Source organism: Cheilinus undulatus, linkage group 12, assembly GCF_018320785.1.
Source record: "Cheilinus undulatus linkage group 12, ASM1832078v1, whole genome shotgun sequence".
Taxonomy (NCBI): Eukaryota; Metazoa; Chordata; class Actinopteri; order Labriformes; family Labridae; genus Cheilinus; species Cheilinus undulatus.
The window spans coordinates 29,095,483-29,116,352 of record NC_054876.1 but is presented as its reverse complement, the minus strand read 5'-3'; the positions used below and the strand labels follow the sequence as shown (position 1 = coordinate 29,116,352).

The following is a 20,870-nucleotide window of genomic DNA, read 5'->3' as shown; positions in this document are numbered from 1 at the left end:
GTGAGTCGCATTCCTCAGTTTTCTGTGTTGATATTGCGTAACAGCAGCTATCACTCAGCAAGCTACTCTTCTGCTTGGCTTATCTGTGACTTCGCCCTGTAACTTATGCATGACAGTGGATCAGCTACACAACACTGACAACACTGTGATTATGCTTTAATCGCGTGTTATGACACAACTTCACCAGGACGTTGCGCTCTGTTTGGTGTGATCAGCCAGATTTGATGTCTAGGGTTTGCCGGTCGAAAAACGTAAACCATTTCTCATTATGTACATTGTATGTGCTATTTGTGCAGGTTCTGATCGTCTCTGCAGTAGCATCAGCCCGCCTATCTTGGTTGGTGTCTTTAGTACGTGATGAACACAATGTCCATGTTACAAATGCAGCCAATGGGCTTGATCTAAAATGCAGGTACGACTTGTCCTTTTACTCTGTTGTCACAGATCTCTTCTGAGCTGCACATCCCTGCTTAGCCAATGCTGTCTGTAACCTGTACTGATATGTACACCTGTCATATGTTCAGTGATGTGTCTGCATGAGAACCAAAGTGCATTCACAGCTCTCCTTCTTTACTTTCAAAGAGTGTCAGCTAGGTGATGATGAGAGGTATGCATGCACTTGGTGTTTACTGTGAGCATCTCAATGCACTAAAAGAAGCTGATGCAAAGTTGTGTGTTCCTGTGCATTGGTGTTATAACAGGGGGTCTGTATATGGGCTACTGCATAATGGATTTAAGTGTCTCCCAGGAAAAATGGATTAGACACTGGAGCAAAGCCTGCTCTGCTTGCTTTACATCCCAGTCAGTCAGTGACAGTCAGCCACTGCAGAACAAGTGCTGGTTCAACGATATGATCCAATGCAGTACAGACATCTTATATTTATTTACTGATTTGAAATGTGCTGGTCATTGTTTATCTCTCTCACTGTAATTCTTTTTAAATCAAAGGCTCTTAAATGTCCTTATAACTCATGTTTCAACTCTGTTGACTAAAGTGGGTTACACACTACAAGATAATTGGTCCTTTTAAGGACCTGATTCCCCTCTTCTAACTAAAGTAAGCAAAGCCCCCATTTTCTGATGGCTCTTAGGATTATTTTACCAGATTTTGCTGTTGTGTGAGGTGCCAAGACTGATTTTACTGGACCCAGTCTGCTCAAAAGACTTCCTCAAGTCTTTTAATTTATGCCCATGGGTGTCTCTCTTGAGTCTTTACACTGTGCCTAAGTCCCTTCCACCAGACACACATTAAAAGGGGTAAGAAAGTAAAGGAGGGAGAGATATCTTAGGAAATATGTTTTTAAAAGACATGAGATGTCCTTTTCTCTGCAGCATCATGAAGCCCCACCCATTTTTGATGACAGCGTAAGTAAGCTTTACAGCTGATTGTTTCAGCAAAAAAAAAGCCTCATCTCAGTCTTAAACCTGATTACAAACACCTCAATATGAACAACCTGCAGTTATTATAGAAGAACAAAAGCATAAAGACCATTTCAGGCACAATACCTTAAAATTAGCCAATATATTTATCATTTGATTTTTGGACTATTTAAAGATAATCTGAATGTGAACTCAGTATTTTATATTTTATTCATAGAGTAGCATTAGTGTAAATTATTCACTGGTTTCTACATTTTTCGGAGAATAATTAAATCATATAAAAATGTTGAAACCCAACAATCGGTGACAAAAAAGCCTTACAGAAACTTTTGAGATGACAATTGGTGTTCAAAATGTTTCCCACTGACAGACTGACAATCTCACAGAATTTAATTCTATTCATGATTAAATAAACAGGGGAAACAACTGACAATGGAACAAATCACCTTTCTTTTTAAAAATCTAAGTCTTAAAATAAACATTTTGTGTTTGATGGTGAATTAGAAAACAAATAAAAATGAGTGATACACTCTGTTACTGGTATATTGATTAATTGAATTTAGGCCCAGTATTTAATTGATAATAGTCACATCAAGCACTTTTATAAAATAAACCCATTCCAACTTATCAGAAACTGACAGTCTTTATTCTTTTTGGTGTCTGTTATGTCTGATCAGCATCTTTTTAAGGTCCTTTTTTCTCTATTATTAAACTCCACTGGTATTTTGTAGTTTTATGAAGGCCCACTGCTCTGCAGCATCCAATCAGGGAATGATATCCTCTGGTTTTGACCAAGGTCGGCAACACATAATTTAAAAGAATGCTATGTGTGGAGTGTTAGGTCAAATGGAGTGATAACCAATCAGGAAGGAAGCATGCCGACTGAAGAAGGAAGTTCAACAAAAACAACCACAGTGATGATAGTAAACATGAAGCATAAGTTAGATGGATGTAGGTAGAGTTGGGCGGTAAACCAGTATTAATACCGTTACTGGTAAAATCTTTGCCGCGGAATAGATTTTTGCAACACTGTCTCAACGGTTTAAATGCCTACGTTGTGCTGTGATGCATGCGCGAGGCATATTCGCACCCACAACTGGCAGAGCAAGAGATTTGTGAGGGACAGCTCAGGCTGAGTCTAGTCAATAGCATGTTTAGCTCTGGTATTACGTGCAGCCAGGTAACTAACCGAATGTCACCTGCTTTTGCCGTTGAAAATAAGAACGGTATGCAGGCAAACATGTGTTTTTTTCTCTCAAAGTTTGACGGCTGTACTGCAACAACGTCAGTATGCCATCTCTGTCAGCCTGCCCGGGGCGATAACACAAGCTAAGTGCTGTACTGCAAACTGGTCTCAGTTTGTTGAGAGCCCGGCACTGCAGCTCTTCATTTTACAATGGCTTAAACAACCATTTAAAAGTCTTTTTTAATTTTTAGCTTTCTTTTGTAAGTCCACAGTGAGCTAAAGATTCAGGCTGCGATGTTGAATGAGGTCAGAAAAGCTGCTGCAAACTAGCAACAAAAACTCTCCGGTACAGCAGCCAAAGCTAAGCTCACTCAATGCTAAACACAGTACTTCCACCAAGCCCTTCACAATAAAAGTCTGTGGCTGTTATTTTTCTGAAACATTTTTATTGTGAGTGCCTTCACTAGGAAATATGCTCAAGTCATAAGCAGCTTAACACACCAAATCAGGATAGAGATGAAAAGTGAAACTTTGAATTCAGTTAGACAGACGTAAACCTAGAGAGAATTAAAAAAAAAAAAAAAAAAAAATTTTTCTGTGTTCCTATGCTTGGACATAAATTGAGTATGCCATGAAAGGCTTGTTTTAAGGGCAGAAGGGGTTAATAACACCTGAATTTGGGTTGAAAAACGTTATCTCCTTTTAATTTTGGAATACCGTGATATAATACTGTTACTGTCAAAGGCAAGAAGATTTCGTGATATGATTTTTAGGCCATATCGCCCAGGCCTAGATGTAGGGAATGGAGGACCAACTTGTTGACAACATGAGTGTTTATTAGGGATGTAATGGTATCAAAATCTCACGGTATGATAATACCTCAGTAACAAGTCCACGGTATGGTATTTATTGTGGTATAAAAAAAACCCCAACAACCTTAAACAACAAATGAATACATGTAAAAACAGTGATGCCAGCTTTTATTAATCAACATTTACGCTTTGAATATTACAGTATATACAAAAAGTGTTGTAGATCCGCATTAGGCTACTTCTACTTTGGCTCTAGTGTTTACTAACCTTCTAAAACCTTATCTTTCCACCACTGAAAATAGCTGTAGGTCTTTGGTGATGTATTCATCAATATACCTTCTGATCTGTTGAACCCTTGCGCTGTTGTGGGTAAGAGGGGTTCCTTCAGCGTCTTTTGGCCTGGCCGGATTATGCTCCTTGCATCGTTGTGAGTCTTTTCTGGGTGATTCTTTGCGAAGTTGCTTCTTATATTGCCCATATTCCTCCTCAAGTGTGTCACCACAGTCTGGCATTGTCTGCATACTATTTTTTGTTTGTCCGTTATCTTTTCTCCCTGTCATTTTTTGTCACCAAGAAACCAAAATGCCTCCACAATCTCTAAAACTCTGTCCCCTGGTTTTCCGCCATTTTCTGCACCTTTAGATAAAGCAAACGATTGGAGCGTAAAGGACTGTAGGTTCCAATTCCCTACACCATGCTCTGCTAAAAAAAAATAACTTTTTTACCCAAAAAGCTGTCGTTTAAAACTGTCACATGTCCATGATACTGAGATGCATCTGTCACTGCGATACCATTACAGCTCTTGTGTTTATACGTGTCCTGTAAAACATTACCACAATCCAACTGACAAGGAGAGGAGTTCAACCAAAGTCGATATTGCAGTGCATGTACCAGGTAGCTACAACTAGCCACATTTTGCTTGTTTAGAGATTTTGAGTTTTAAGAGTTGAAATTGTGGTAGTTTGTGAATGAGTCTCTTAGTATTAGGTGTGTGCAGACTCTCACATTTTTTAAAATCAGTTAAGATTTTCCAAATCTTTTAGTGTGTGCTAGGCTTAACTCAACAGACATTGATAATAGCTTCAATGTCATAGCAGATTAAAAAATGAAGTCAAAGTCAGCCAGTGTCTTTAGATGAGTTAGCAAGCACCTGCTTGGGATCTTTGATTGAGAGTGAAAACATTTAGAAACCACGAGGTTAGATGAAACAGACACAGATCAAGAAGATACCAAGACGAGAGACAAGGGCAGAAAGAGCACAAAGAGAACCACTTACCCATCAGCTAACCTTTTTTTCCAGTAACTCTCACAAACTCATGCCGGAGCAGGTCGGCAGAAGAGCGAAAGCATCTTTCCCATAATGAAAAGCTTTTAATGTTTTATATATATATATATATATATATTTTTTTTTTTATCACATACAGAAACTTGGTCCAGTTCTAGCAAAACTGACGCTATGCTACAGCTACGTCCGAGCTAATCCCCGCTTTGCAAATGGCTTTTAATTAAACAAAACCCCACCCATAGCTACCGCCTCAATCTTCCCTGGAGATGCTGATTGATCCGAACAATGCACAGTTCGGCACAAATGATTTGCCTGATGACAGACATGGAGTCTGGCAAACCCATCTGCTTTGCAAGGTCATAGGAGAGAGGCAAATCCAATAATCATTCTTTCAGCTGATTGACAGATGACTCCAAGTATACAGACATTTGAAATGATCTTGGTAGTGAGGGTCTGCATTTGTCTCAATGATGCAAACATTTTATCTTCATCAGGTTCTGATTCAGGTTCTTGGATCAAAATCCAAACATTTTTGGAAATGGGTCAATGATGCTTTAAGTTCTCTGAATGATTCTGTCTCTTGTCAGTACACACCCAGTTACATCCGGTTGTGCCTCTGTCTGATTTGGGAGCCACATCCACTGAGAAATCTTTATAAAGATGGGTGTTTAATGCCAGCATATTGTTGTTGAAACTCATCTTCTTTTTCAGAGGCAACTCATATGTGATGTTGATGCTGATGCCCATGACATTTATCCAACCACAAAAGTGGAAATGGAGCTCTGTGAGGGAAATAGGATGGGTCAAATCCTCTTAGTGTACCGTCTCTCCATCCCTGTCTTCTTCCACCATCATTTCTATAGCAACATCAACATGGGGTAGCTGGAGAGATTTCACTTCCTCTCCTCAGTCAAAAAACACAATCTGTGATCAGTCTGGGAAGCAGGAGCACGGACACCCACCCTCCTTCTTAGGGGATGGAAACAGAGTGTGTTCGCCATTTTAACAACAGTGAACATGTAGGTCATGAAATTAAACATGCAAGTTCTGGGACGTATGCAAATGACAGGAGATATTCTGCATTTTAGTGTTGTGAACATTTACATGATATGGTTATTAATGACAACAAGAGTAAAGGAAATATTTGTTAAAGCATTTCAGTCTGGCTCAAGATGTATCAGCTCAGTGCATTCCTTTCATGAATTATTTAACAATACAGCATTTAGCATCTTGCTGAAGGACATTTGAAAGTGTATGTATCAAATAGCATATGTTGTCTTTGAGTGCATGAGTGTCTTAAATGTAACTGTGGCAAGCAAAAGTAAGATTTTGAATTATGTGATTCAAGGCAACAAAAGCATCACACTGTAATCTGATCAATGATGGCAATAATTTTAGAATGTTTTTTTATTGATTTTAAGCAGTGATGGTAGGTTGGGTTTTGATGAGCTTTTCCTGAGATCTTTAGTATGTCACTTTGGTACACATCATTTCTTAGAATTTTGATCATCCAGCAGATAGCAGGATTGCTCTGGGGGTTGCTCTCCTCTGGATTTGACCCTGCATAGTGAAGAGTCTCACTGTAGAGATCAATAAAGTATTTGATTATTTATCATCCCTCTCCATTTTCTCTTTATCTCATCCTGTCTGTGACATTCGCCCACTGCTTTGTGCAGTGGTTGCTTCTTCATTAGACTTCTTTGTGGTCTGACAGTGTCAGAATATTCAGTTAAAGAGAATATCTTTCTTTGAACACAAACAAAACAAATGACTGGATGTGTTTGTTGGACATGTTGTTCTTTCTGATAACCTGTGCGTGTACATGCACATCTTGCAGTTCAGTCCATCTCTTCAGGATTCAGTCTTGTAGCTCAGGTTCAGTGCTCTGTTTCTGCCTCTGTGTGTTTGAGGGAGAAGCCCGATTGATTTTACCCACATACTGAACCCATTATTGGAGCATCGAAATAAGGAGTACTTCTATTTTGCACAGTTCTAACCTTACTTTTCTGTCAAAGATAGAAATCTATTCCTTACACAGATCTTTTTGTTGTCATTTGTTTTGCATTTGAGTAATCCTTCTCTCCAAGTATGGATTACTGAACCTGCCTGACTGAACAGGTCCAGGACACTATGTGGTTGGTGGGCCCTGATACCTGAGTTATACCAGAGCATACTTAAAGTGGCTTTAACATTTGCTATTTGAAACAGCGCTGAACTACAAATCTTTTTTTTTTTTTTTCTTTTTTAGATGAATCGATTGGGAAAATGAGGGCTAATACTGATACCAATGTATGATCTATTGCTGACAATTATACTGAAGTGTTTTTCAATCACATTTCAGTGAAACACTCCTATTATAACAACATTTTGTCTTGAGTTTAACTATGAACAGATCAGAGTTTGTCCAAGTGGCCACTTTGTCTGCCCATTAAAAAATTCTTACTTGATTCAACCAATGGGTAAACTACACAACTGATAAACACTGGCTACTGATATCTGTTCCTGTAACATGAAAGCTGATGTTTGCCAACAGGATGATTACCATTGTTAGCAATGTTGAACTGATGCATCCCTATCGTTTTTCATTTGCAGTTGTTATGTGTGCATGTGCATTAGTCGCATCTTTTAAGAACCATTTAAGGACTGGTTACTGTGGGGCATTTCAAATCATTCTTGCTGAATTTCTTGTGCTCTGATTGCACTTGTGTCACCTGACTTTGATGTGCCTTTTCTGATTGATATGATGTATTTTTTAACTTGCTAATGTACTTTATGTCTTTTGAATATGTCTGATATCATACATTTTCATTATTTTTATGCTCGACGTCATTGTAAATGAGGGCTCAACCTCAATGATTTTCGAGTTTAAGTAAAGATAAATAAAATAAATAAATCTCAGGAAATGCAATGTTAGACATAAAGAAACCCCAAATCCCCAGTTTACCAATTTCCCTGACTAAAATACAAAAAAATCTGTCTGATATCACCATCAGCAGTTAGAGAAATAAGCACTGTGCAGACAGAGTCTAGGTGCCCCTTATATAGGGCCCTATGATTTCCACATAACAGAATCGCGGACAGAATCACGGAATTGACCAGTAAAAATGGAATTTACAATTTAACGTGGAAATGGAATGAATTTGACTGAATATGCTGTATTTTTTAGAAAGAGGAACGTATATCTGAGGAATATATTTTGGGGGATCACTAAAGTGTGGCACAACTTGTGCCTCACTTCAGAAACACTCACCCCACCCCCTCCTAAATAATAACAGCATGTTAAAGCAGCTGCACGTAACACACGCACCTACTAGAAAACTCATCCATGCTTTGAGTTACTTTACCTCATCACACCAGAGAGTCACGGAGAGAGAGGAGTGTCTGTGCACAAGGCTCACAGCTGAAGTCACTACTTTAAGACTCAAAGACTACAAACTTGATTCCGACGGACTTAAGATTTTATGAAGTCCCGTTGTCTAAACGATGTTACATTCGAGTAACAGTTACCTTAATAATTCTTCCCGTAGATACTGTAGTTCCCTTTGGTTGCTTAACGAGCCAGTACATATCTGCATTAACGTAGCGGCCTGATATGAGGGAGACGGACAGACAGCAATGTATGGAGGGAGATGATGAGAGAACAGTTACAGTCAGTGGTATAACACAATGCAGCATTAAACTGCATGGACTGTTACATATAGTGAGAGGAAAGAAAAGTTTAGGTAACAGGGTTTTTTTTAACCATCTAACTTTTAATTAAATCTTATAGAGATGTAATGATTCATTGATGTATATCAATACATCGATTGGTGGATTGATGATCCAATCAGATCGATGGAAAGTCAAAGCATTGATCTAAAAAGATGATTCAAGCTACGTTTATCTTTTGGAAATTCCCCCTGCAAGCCTGTTGACAGTTTCTGCCCCAGGCAGCGTCGTTAACAAGCTAGCTGCAAGCTAGCTAACTAGCAGCAGTGGCTTAAAGTTTTGCAACTGGGGGAAAGAGGATTTCCTCTCCTCTCTCGACTGTGTGGACATATTTCACACAGACGCTGCTGAGAGGGAAAAGTCTGCGGCTGCATGTCTCCTTTAATAGACTGATTTTATTTCGCAGTCTCACGTCAGATTTATAATGAAAATATAAGCTGTCCAATTTAACGTGGTTTAAGCAGGACAGCTGCTCTCTTCACACCCCCCACACCCCCATCTTGTTATGAGGCTGCTCACCACAAGAGCGTCTTTTATAATAAAATTTTGCTCCAGTCTAAACCCTCCATTTATTAAAATCAAGGCAGCAATAAATAAAAAATAATAAAGATTCATCACTATAACATCATATGCCCCATATTTAACCTTATTTAAATCTTATCCTGTGTAAAGTATGAAGGGCTGATATAGAGCCGAGGTGTATGTTGAAGTCCACGTGTGTAAATAAGTTTAAGGAAAAAAAAATCTGAAGTGGAAACATGGGCCAAACTTTTTGATCATTATTATAAAGGATTGCAGAAAAAGTCAATATTGGTGCTTTAGAGCAGTGATTCTTAACCATGGGGCCGCGGCCCAACCATGGGCTGCGAGTGCCTGTTAGTGGGCCACCAAAAAAAAAAAAATCCTTTTTTTCACCTGTGGGCCGTGAGGGCCGTGAGGAGCAAGTATTGACTGTGAAACGCTCAGTTGTAATACAACTCCCCGCCACTTAGTATAGTAATGTGTCAGTCACTTGACTAACAAGCTCAAACAAGCAGAAGAAGACAGCTGTGAGTCTGGAGCAGAGGTTATGAATAAGTTTGTTAAGCGAAAAAATGAAGATGAATGTACGGGAGCGGATTCGGGCCATTTTTGGTGGATAAAATAATTTTGGGCGAGTTGAGATTAAAGTTGAAATGACGAGAATAAAGTCGAAATTTCGAGAATAAAGTTGAAACACGATTTCGAGATTAAAGTCGAAATGATGAGAAAAAAGTGGAAACTTATTATTAACAGTGGATCATAGACGCTGTATGTTTAACTATGTGGCAAAGAATAAATCTCTTTGTTGGTAAATCCAATAATGAGGTACAGTGTCACATATTCGCTGATATGAGGCATAAGGCTGTAGAGACAGGCACAGTTCTCTGTTATTGTCTTAAATACTCATACATTAACAGGAGCACAGCAGCGCTCGTGTCTCTTTTCCTCTTCCTCTTCGGTCTGATCACCTGTAGGTACATTAGATGTAGTTATTGAATACAAATCAAATTAAGAGTATGATTACCAATTCAGTGTTAAAATTTGAATGGGCCCCGGGTCCCTCTGTACTTGAAAGGTTGGGCCCCAAGGTCAAAAAGGTTAAGAACCCCTGCTTTAGAGTAATCTGAGGATTTGAGGGAATAAAAACGTTTGGCACTGAACATGTTTGCTGTTTTAAATCAACATGTTTTAACACAAATGTTTATAGTTGTGTTCCTAATTTAAAGGTAATCGGGTCTTTGTTGTTTTTGTTAAAGAAATATTTTATTAAATACAGAGACTTGTCAATAATTTAATTGCAGGAAAGCTTTTTTTTCTGTAACTGAAATTTTAACACGAAATCGCCTCATATGGGCCCCATATCAAATCGAATCAAAATGGTATCATGGTATATTTTGTGATATGGGAAAATACATTGTTGTCCAAAGTATCAATATCGTATCGTATTGGGATGGAACTGGTGATTTACACCCCTAAAATCTTAGAGCATTGTATTCTTGCTATCAGCAGCACCTCGTCCCGGTGCTCCTTAATGCTATGACCACATATATGCTCAGTTAATGGCACATTGTTTACATTACAGCTGCAAGTGCGTGCTGCAGTGTGTGAAAGACTGAGTCACAACACAGTGAGCTTTTGTTTAACTAGAAGTTTCACTCACAGGGCTGATCATGTAGACTGAACATTAGAGATGTGAATCTGCGGGTATGTCACGATTGGATTCCCAATTCTGGGGGGGGGGGGGGTCAGATATATTTTTCTATTTGGGTCACTAGTTGATTCAGATATATTTTTCTATTTAAACCGATTTCTGATTCACAACCCATACACTGTTTGTTATTAAGAGGTTATGATTTCTTGTCAGCTGTACACTCAGGAGCTGTGAATTGTTAGACAACAGAAGATTCTAAATGTGTTGAAGAAAATGCATTTTTATTTGTGCTTAAATTATACAATTGTTTAATATGAATCAAACGTATGGGCATAAGTAACAAAAAAGTATCTATACAAAACATGTAAGTAAAAAATGCTCACTGTCTACTATACTGCATGAGAGCAGGTGTTATGGTTTAACAAGTTACCATGTTAACTGGTGACTCTTGTTGATTGTGTCAGTGGTTGTCGTAGTTACAACATTGCTTAAACACTGACTAATTCCTGTTATGTCTAAGATATGCTTAGAAAATATGAATTTACTTGTTTGCTGAAAACCAAAACAAAGGGGGGCAGTTTAAGTTTTCAATTGGCTATACTATTTTATTTTTATTTGGTTTTAGCAGTCAGTCAAATGAAAGAGCACAGATACCCTGAAATGCAATCATTTGGTTTACAGTAAGCCTAGCTAATATCTAATCGTGTCCAGTGTGAGACAACCGTGAACTGCTGGACAACTCAAACCTTTAAAAACCAAAATGTGTGATAATTTTCATGTGAAAAAGCAGTTAAGATGGGGTTACACATATTTAGATTTGTCTCAGTGGTAACCAGGAGATCAGAATCGCCTAGTAAGGATCACTTTAGTCAGGGGCTCTTTTTACAACACAATGTAACAATTGCCTGTCAACCCTTTTTTTTCAAAAGGCCAAAAGCCATCAATAAAGACTTTGATTTGGTCTAGTTTTATCATGATACAGTTGGTTGGTGCAGAACAATCACACGGCAGTTCAGTAGACTTTTTAAAGCACATGTGCTAATGATACAATTAACATTTTCTTTATTGCATTGCAACATTCTTCACTTTCTTTTTATAATCATTTCTGTTGGTGCATTTTCTGCAATGAAAGGTCAAATTATGAGCTTTTTGGGAAAGAAAGAAATTGTGCTTTTGGTGCTGTAAAGGCTGAAACAAAATGATGTTAGAAGTACATGATGAAAGACTTTAAACAGTACCTAATAGTACTGTTTCAGTCATTTATTGTGATGTGGATGTTTCTGCACTGATGCAGTGATAGAACATTATAATTGCTTTCTGGTGGTGCTTGTAAATTTTTTGGCTGCAGCTGAACCCAGACATTTTATATTAGTTTATATTAATGTAAAACATCTATGTTGAATTTAATCTAGCGCATCTTTCAAGTAATACAGTCATTTGCAGTAATCTAGAAGCCTTAGGATCCAGCCATAGACCAAGCGGGAACTTGTAAGTTGGAGGTTCACAGTTATAATTATTTGCACAATGGGTTGCTCTTGTTTTAGGTGCCATGATACAACAGCAAACTGTCCAATTGGGTAGTGTTGTCACAACATGGAAATTTTAACTTTGATATGATACCAAGTTCAGTATCACCATGCATGAAAATGAAACATACTAGTTTGGTACTCGTTACCTGATGGTCCAGAAACAGGATGTCCACAAGAGATAGTCAAATCTTGGAAATGACAGTTTATCAACAACCTTCAGTGCTACAGCGATACGTGCTTTCATGTCAGAGTCTTCAAAAGTCTCCAGTAACACCAGAAAAAGTCGCTCTATTTGTTGCTAGTCGCTTTTTTTTGCAAAGGAGTCACTAAAGGGGTCTGAAAACTCGCTAAATATAGCAACAAAGTCGCTCAGTTAGCAACACTGCAAGGAGGTACAGGTACAGTAACTACCAGCTATCCACCTCGGCGCACTGTGAATGACGTTATGACTGACACACTTGCGTGACCAAAGATTGTCTCAGCCTGAAATACACATTACTCTGCCAGGAAACCAGCCGATACCAGCATCATTCTCCAGTAACCAAAAATTGAATTTTTCGCTGGTAAAAAAATAAAAATAAAAATAACTCGCCAGAGTGGCGAGTGGTCTTAAAAATTTACCAGCCAGAGACAAAATCTACCCGTAATTGGTGAGTGGCGAGTGTTAGTTTTGGACCCTGATCACAGGTAAATGTAAATGATTACTTAGACAAGTAATATGTTCTGTATATCTAACAGTGCATAACAATAAATAGTTAAATGAACCCGCAACCAATTGTGATGCATTGTGATATCCAGTCAAATCAAAATGGATTATTGACTGTAATCAAATGGAATCATGAAACCAATGAAGATGCACAACCCTAGTGCCTAGGTAGCCTTTTCCTACCATGAAGTCCCGAAAATTTCAGGACAGTGTGCCCTGACATCATCTAGATTTATTCATACTGAATATTCCTGCTGCTTTCACACATCGGCCCACCGATTTGTTTGGAAAGTTTGTGTATGTGTGAAAATACTAAAACTGATGCATTGTGTATGGAGGCGAATGGTTTGGCTTTGTCGTTATAGATATCTTTATCCTCATCAGCTAAAGTTTTGCAGCTTTGATAAAATGGGAATCACCATACTGCTGTTAGAAGAAGACTAGCATTGCTTCATATTACCTATGTGTATATTCAGTAAATCCCTTATGTAATATTTTTTGGCTTTTAGCAACCTAGCTTGTAATTGTATGGGGTCACATTTAATTCTTAGCAAATCAATGTGCCGAATCAAGCAAAGTAGTAAGGAGGAAGTATGACCAAATGTTTGGAAGGACAGGTCTTAGTGATAGTTAAAAAGGCCCGAAAGCCTTGACAGCAGAGGTATGATAACACAGTTCAGTTGGTAGTACTCATGTTCATGTTCTGTCTGTGTTTCAGGCTATTTTTGGAGCTGGAACAGTCAGTTTTGTCTGTGCTAGGAAATTAATCATTTAGAGTACAGCAGTGATTTCACTTTGTCAACACTACGTCTAAGCCTTTACGCCTTTTACACAAAAACAATCCAAACCTTGAGCCATTCATTTCTTATCAAAATCTTTTTCTGCACAAAGAAGCAATCATCTGTAAAATGAACTGAATGTCAGATATTTATATGATAACCTTTTAAATCTTGTATTATTATAATGTCTGAAACATTAATCATGGTTAAACAGTGCCATTACTATGCCATTGTAATAAGCAGAGCCTTCTCTCTGTGTTGATGTTGAGAAATGTTGTTTTGTTGTGAAGTTGCAACACACTGAATGCTCTCTTGGATTGCCCAACACTCAGGGTTCACAGTTCAAGTATGTTAGATTATAATTTCTTGGATTTTTGCATACATTTGAGTAGTTTAGCCTTTTCTGTGACCAAATTCTTAAAGATATACGCAAGTGAACCCAATCAGCAATCCTTACTTTTTGTTTACTCCCTCCATAATAGAAGAGAACATTCAAGCCTGTTCTCATAGAACATGTTTGTGTATCTGTGAAATTTAGTGTATGGCTTTACAGAATAAGATAAAGCTGATGTCTCAGGAAAACAGTACAACTGAATGTGGGCTGAGCTTAATGGACAAAATACTGCATCTATTTAACAGACATATTACTTGAATTTACTTCCAGTTTGTGAAAGTTACTTTTTTGTGACCAGTTAGGCTCTGGACAAATTAATGACACCGTAATATATGATTTTCTTGACCTGTGGTGCACTTAGTGTATCTGTAGTATCAAATGTCAATATTTTAAACAGAAAAATGGCCCAGTACAATGCCCTGTTAACACATTTACCCAAATAGTTGACTCACTTCTACTAGACCTCCATACTTCTCATTGGCTATGTCCACACTGAAGGCCTTAATGCTCTATTCTGATGTTTTGCTTATGAGGACAGTGGGTCTATTGTACTGTATAACACAGTAAAGACAAAACTATGTAACACAATATGGACAATTATACCAAACTGGTGTAAAACATTGGAAATGTCCTGAAAGAAAAGAAAACATTTCTTCCCTATTTTTTATGTGTGCATGTTGCTAAAGCTCAAGAAAATGTAAGAGTAATCATGCAGGGAACCCAAAATATAATATCCTCATTTGAGTATGAGGATGGGATGTAGGGGTTAATACCTAAATTCATGTACATCAAAGTTAGTTTGAATCAAATGTGATTCTATAAAAAAATTGTATTTGATAATATTTAATTCATAAAATATTTTGTATTTTAGGCCTGGCCTACACAATGCCTAATTATTCTGTTAATCAAATAGGATGTATATGTCTATGAGCAGGTCTTGTACACTAAAATCTTGCTCCAGTGACCAAATCACATTTCATTTTTGTATTTATCCAGGGCTTTATATTTGCTCTGGATACTGATAGGTTTATAGAGTTAAAGTGATTTTTTTGCCTTTTTAACTTACCATTTACCTATAGAGCCAACACAGTGACACGTAACATAGTTAGTAGCCTTATTGTAAGCTATTTAGCTATTCAGTCGTTTTGAAAGCACCTAAAGGAGACACCTAATAAATTTAGCACTGTAAAGTTGTGTGAGGACTAAGGTTTTCCTGTAAGCCTGATAGCTTTTTATGCTGCAGGGTAGGGTTGAAGCAATGTGGTACAAATTTGCTAACGCAATGTTTCTCGTGTAACATGATTTAGCAGCCCATCGTCCTCCTGTTAGTGGGCCAGCCAGCTCACTTCTATGCAAACCTGTTGTGTTTTGTACTTCTTTGACAGGTCTGTGTTTGTCACTCAGTGTGGCTCTGTGGGTAAGGTAGCTCCGAGGTATCAGTAGCCTTTTCTGTTCACCTGTGCATGCAGAGGTATTACAGTAGATGATTGTTTCAAGCAGACATGCTGTCTCTCGTGGCTTAGGCTCGCTTGTATTGAAGGGGGCATATTTAAAGACAAGTTTATATTCAGTATGTTACTGAGCTGTCTGACTCCGCCCCTGATGACGCCACTCTCAGGAAATGAATGTGGCTCTCCTGATCCTCCTCTCAGCTGCCAGCTGAGGAAGATCAGGAGTGGAGGGCAGAACTTTATTCCAAGTGGGGAGGGCCAACCGGACCTGGAGGCAGTGCTTACTCCCCACATGCCATCATGAGGGGAAAATATGAGAATGGCTTGTTTTAGCACACATTTTCTGAAAGGTGGAGGGGGGGAAAGGTTCTGGTGCATCAGGGGATTGTGGACAGGCCAGGGGCACATGTTTTTGTTAGAAACGCCTGAAAAAGAGATTTTAGCATAATATGTCCCCTTTACAGATGGAAATTAGCTAGCGAGCTAAATTTTGTACAAAGCATCTTTTCTCTTTTTGAGACTAATGTAATTTTGCACATTGTCCCTGACACAAATAAACTTATTAAACTAAACTAAACTTTAAACTGAATGGTTGAATGGAGTTAGCTGTCTACTTTGCTGTTGACACTGCTGTCCTACCTTGCTCAAACTGCCATCGTAGGACTCTTTTATTCTCTCAGCCTGTTTGATATTCTACTCTGGTCACTTGAATCAGATTTGCATTTGACCAATGAGTGGTACTGAACACCTGGAAGTTCTGGCACTGTACCGTTATGAATAAAAGGTAAAGAAAATTACCGAAACGGACCTGAACAGATGAACTGAACTGGCAGCCGGGTTTATCCTTCGGTCTAATTCATTGTAAAACGGACATGCAATCACGACCGCTATGTTGATTGGACTCATTTGCCTCTTTTAAACGTAGCTTTATTTTCACTTTCCTTTGGCACTACAGCCACATCCTTCCTTGGTCACATTTGGCCATTTCTTCAAAATTCTATTAAAAACAGATTGATTATCATACTACCTCTCAAGTTTTGCCTGTGTATAAGCATCACTATGAAAAGATCAGATTTGCTGTGCCTTATGCTGTTACACTTTCAGAAGAACTCAGATATGAGTCATGTGAACAGAGAAAAATCAGAATTGGGTCAATTTTAGATGCAGTGTGAATGTAGCAGTTTTGGGGCTTATGACACAAATGAGTGTGACTTGACAGAAATGTAAAATTTGTAAGTGTTGAAGTTAAAGTATCACAATTAGAGGTGTCTTCAACTAAGGATTTTCGTAGTCAAATCTGATTTGTCAGATTTTGCCTTTAGTCAACTAATAGCCGAACATTGTTTTCGCTAGACTTTTTTGTCCTGGGTCAAAATGACGAGCAGTCCTCAAGAATTCCGGCCATTTAGAACAACTACTGGACATTTGCTTTAACATTATTTTGCTGCATTAACAGCAGGAAACACGTAAATCTGATATTCTGAAATGACTGCACAAAGACTTTCTTTTATTTTTTGTATAAGTGGTGTAAAGTATCAAAATGAAAGCTGCGCACTTTTCTTTACACACGCAGTCAGTTACACAATACACACCCACGTTAAACTCATAAACAACAACAGTTAGCTTCATATTAGCACCGTTAGCCTGTTAGCACTTTGGCCGCTACCATGACTTAACAGCTTCCAACAGCCAAATACCATCCTCCACCGACAACAACAAAGCATCCAAACATAACTCCACAGTGCTCTGTTAACTGGACACTGTGTTAGAACTCTACATTTCAAATGAAAAATGAGTCTTACTGTCAGTTGCTAATATCAGTCCTCATGATGATATAATTGTAACCTCAGCTAAAGCTGGAAATCCAACCATCCTAGTTTATTTGGACTAGTCTCGAAAAGACAAAAATTCCACAGCAGATAGTCCGGTCCAGTCCTCCTCTCATTAACGGCTTATCCAAGACCACTTCTGCTAATTAGCCAGGACATCCTGAGCATTAAGAACCAGCTATGTTGAAAAGAGACAGAGCCTTCGTTATGAGCTCCAAGCGGTCCATGCTGTTCTGTACGATGTGATTCTGTGTTTACTACAATCCATCTTTATCTGAGGATTTGTCATAGGTAGTTTATCAAAGTCCGCAGCTCTGCCCGGCCTCTCTCTCTGCTGCTGCTGCTGCTGCATCCGTGTTTATGGTGCTCAGCTGAACAGTTCTCTTTGTTTCAGCCTCTTCATTACTCGTAGCGATGACATACTCAAAATCCCTCCATACCGCTGATGATATTAAGCCTTTGGTTAACCAGGAATACCTTACTTAGATTAAAATTCTGCTTTACGAGAAAGCTCTGGTCAAACTTTGTCTGCATAGTCCCCAGCAGGACTGAGCATGCACAGAGAGAGAGATTTGCTTTGACGTCATCGTGCATACATAATTAGCCATGTGCTTGCTGTCTGAGGAGATAAACCCAGCACCGCAGGACAGTAGATGTAGTAAGATTAGGCAACTTTTAGTTTATATCAACGCATTCTCGCAACATATCTTCTAGGTTACACAAAATATAATATGCAAGTATTCAGTATTTACTTTTCTGGTCATTTGCATGTTTTCTTTCGAGCATTTTGACTGGTTATATTTTTATCTGCCGCACTTCCACCCTTTTTACTGGCCAATGACCGGCAAATTCCGGCTAACGGAAACTCAGGCTTAGCAGCCGTGGGCACCCCATGTAGTCAGAATGGTACGATCTTGGTTACATAACAACATTCGACTATGAGGTTTATAGTCGAATCAGACTCCTCCGAATCAAATTGTTGAATCACCGACTATTCCAGGTCACCCCTAATCACAATATTGCAGAAAATAAACACATTAATTCTGCTGTTTACGTTTTTACACTCTTTAATCCGTGTGACATTGTGGATCATGGTGATAAAATAAATATAAAAATAAATCATCAGTCTCTGTATCATGATACCTCTTTAAAAGTGGGTCACATGTTATTCAAGTAATCCAGCAATTCCCACCCATTAGCAGAAATTGTGTTAAATAAATGCATCTTCTTTAAACAGATGTTGCACTTGCCCATATTTTGATTTCAGTTGTGTTATCATTTTTGCAGTGTCACACCTAAACATAATGTGTTAAGTTTCATTAAGCTGCCCTGCTTGTATGTCAACAACTTGTATTAAAGAGCCCTCTCTCTTTTTAACAGTCAACCTTTGGTGTGGTTGAACATGTAGCAGCCAAGTGTTATGCATTACAGCGCTTATCTAATAATGCTGCAAGCATTATGACAGAATTAGACAAAATGTGAATCACTCTTTGTTCAGTAAAACCAGATTAAAAGAAATCAGACTGGATCCCTGTAAGTGTTACTGAAGTTTGTTCCCAGCAGCAGTTTTAAGCTTTTTCTGCTTCGAGTAATGTTTCTTGTACTTGAGGGCTGCAGCATGTGTCTAAGTGAAAGAGTTTTGCTATTTTATTCTTAGTCAGCTGGATAGTTCTTTTAGTAGGACAGACCTTGTGACATTCAGTTATCAGGTATATGTAGTGTAATGGCTGAGGCTGCAGGATTAAAACATTGAAGTGATGGTTTAAGGCAGCATGGTTTCTGTGTGGACTTCTCCCAACTTCTGGAGTGATTTGTACACTTCCTTTCCACTCTAAGTGTTTTTTTGGCAATGATATAAAATTTTAAACGCTAGGTAGCCTAAACTCTAAAAAAGTAAATATGTGGGTCTGGTTATTTGTGATTGGTCAATAGCGTCATACCAAATTTCTACTTGCACATTACATCCCCAGATGTAATATTAGTGTCCCAGTGTGTGAGGTCATATCACATTACAGCGTTGCAGAAGCACGAGAGGCACTGGACCCAGTGACCCACTTAAGACCAACCTCTCTTAGTGCACACAGCAATAGGTTTACATGCGCACACGGCATTCTTCTGCCTTGCCATTTATTATGTCACACATTGCTAGCTTTTTCTTCACAATTCACTTCCGTTGCTATCCTAGGCTACTACCTTGACAGTTTAAACATGTGTGGAGGGAACACCAAGGTAAGCTGAGGAGGCACAAGCAGGATTGTAATGTGGAAAAGAACAATAGCTAATCAGGGAGTAAGCTGGCTGAAGGAACAAACACAATAAACACAGCCATGGCAGCCATAGTAAACACAAAAAGTTAGATGGAGGTCAGACATGAAGGACCAACTTGTTGATTTGTGGCAACAACACAGGTGTTTATGTGTGTCTTGTAAAACGTACCGCAATCAAATTGACAGGGGAAGGAGCTGGACTGAAATTGCTACTGCAGTGCAGTGCTGCACTATTTGCTAATAACTTGTGATTGTGATTATACTGGACTACATGACGATTAAAATCAGAATATAGTATATTAAAGGTATCATGAGTCTACTTGCTTGGACACAAATGTGATTGCAATTGTGATAAGATGAATTGTGCAGCACTACTGCAATGGATGTAGGAGGCGGCTATTAGCTTGCCATATTTAGCTTGTTTACTATAAGACTGTTCAACTGTGCAGTTTTGGGGTTTGAGTTTCTGACTGGTTGTTGGTGAATGAATCTGTAAGTATGTGATGTGCTGCGTTTGTCATGTCAATACACAACACACACTATAAAAATAAAAATAAAACTTGTTATTATTTGCCACCATGTGTGCGGTCTCTCATAAGAAAATAGTTTAAGATTTTGTTGATTTGAAAAATGTTGTTTAATACTTTTCAAAACCACATGTTTTAAATAATACAATATTTGTTATGTCATTGATTCATGGCATTGAAAACCCTAGCTTTACAAAAAAATCTGCAGATTTTTGGACATATTTTGAACCAAAAACTCCATGGGTTAAAAAAATGAGCACATTCTAAATTACTCTGAAATATTAGCAACGTTTCTCAGATATTTGTGAAATCCAAATGGTGTGCAGGAATAAGCTTTTTTTTTTTTGTTAATTAAAAGCAAGAAATGACTCATTATTGGGTTCATGTTAAAGGGGCAGTTTTATGTTCAAGTAGCCTATCATGATCATAAGCAAGTCTGTGGTCAGCAAACAATTGTGAGCAAGCTATGTTTGAAATATGGGTAAGTTAGATTCATGAGCTGCCACAGATTAAAATCAATACAGCTGCAGAGACAAAACAGAGAGAAACTGCAAAATTGAATTTCAAAAAATGATGAATTTGAATGTAAAAATTAAGGTTTATATCTTTCCCAATGTTAGTGCACCTTAGATCTGACTAAAATAACTCCTGTTTGCCCCTTTGAATATCTTTTTGTTGCTCCACTACAAAGAAGTCTGATTGGTCAGTGGGTGGAGATGATCACAGGTTGATCTATCATCCTGAATATAACCTGCCCAAGAGCAGGTCAGATGTTCATCATAAGTTGAAGTTACCTCGATAACCAAAAATCCTACTTTGTGTTATTATCATTCTGTTTACAGTT

The 20,870-nt window shown here is 38.3% G+C and overlaps 1 protein-coding gene across 1 annotated transcript in view; it reads left to right on the top strand.

Annotated features, from left to right (window-relative positions):
* The window catches only part of LOC121518469 (serine/threonine-protein kinase TAO1-like), a 47,443-nt gene that overhangs the window by 1,269 nt on the left and 25,304 nt on the right, over nucleotides 1-20,870 (top strand). The window lies entirely within an intron of this gene.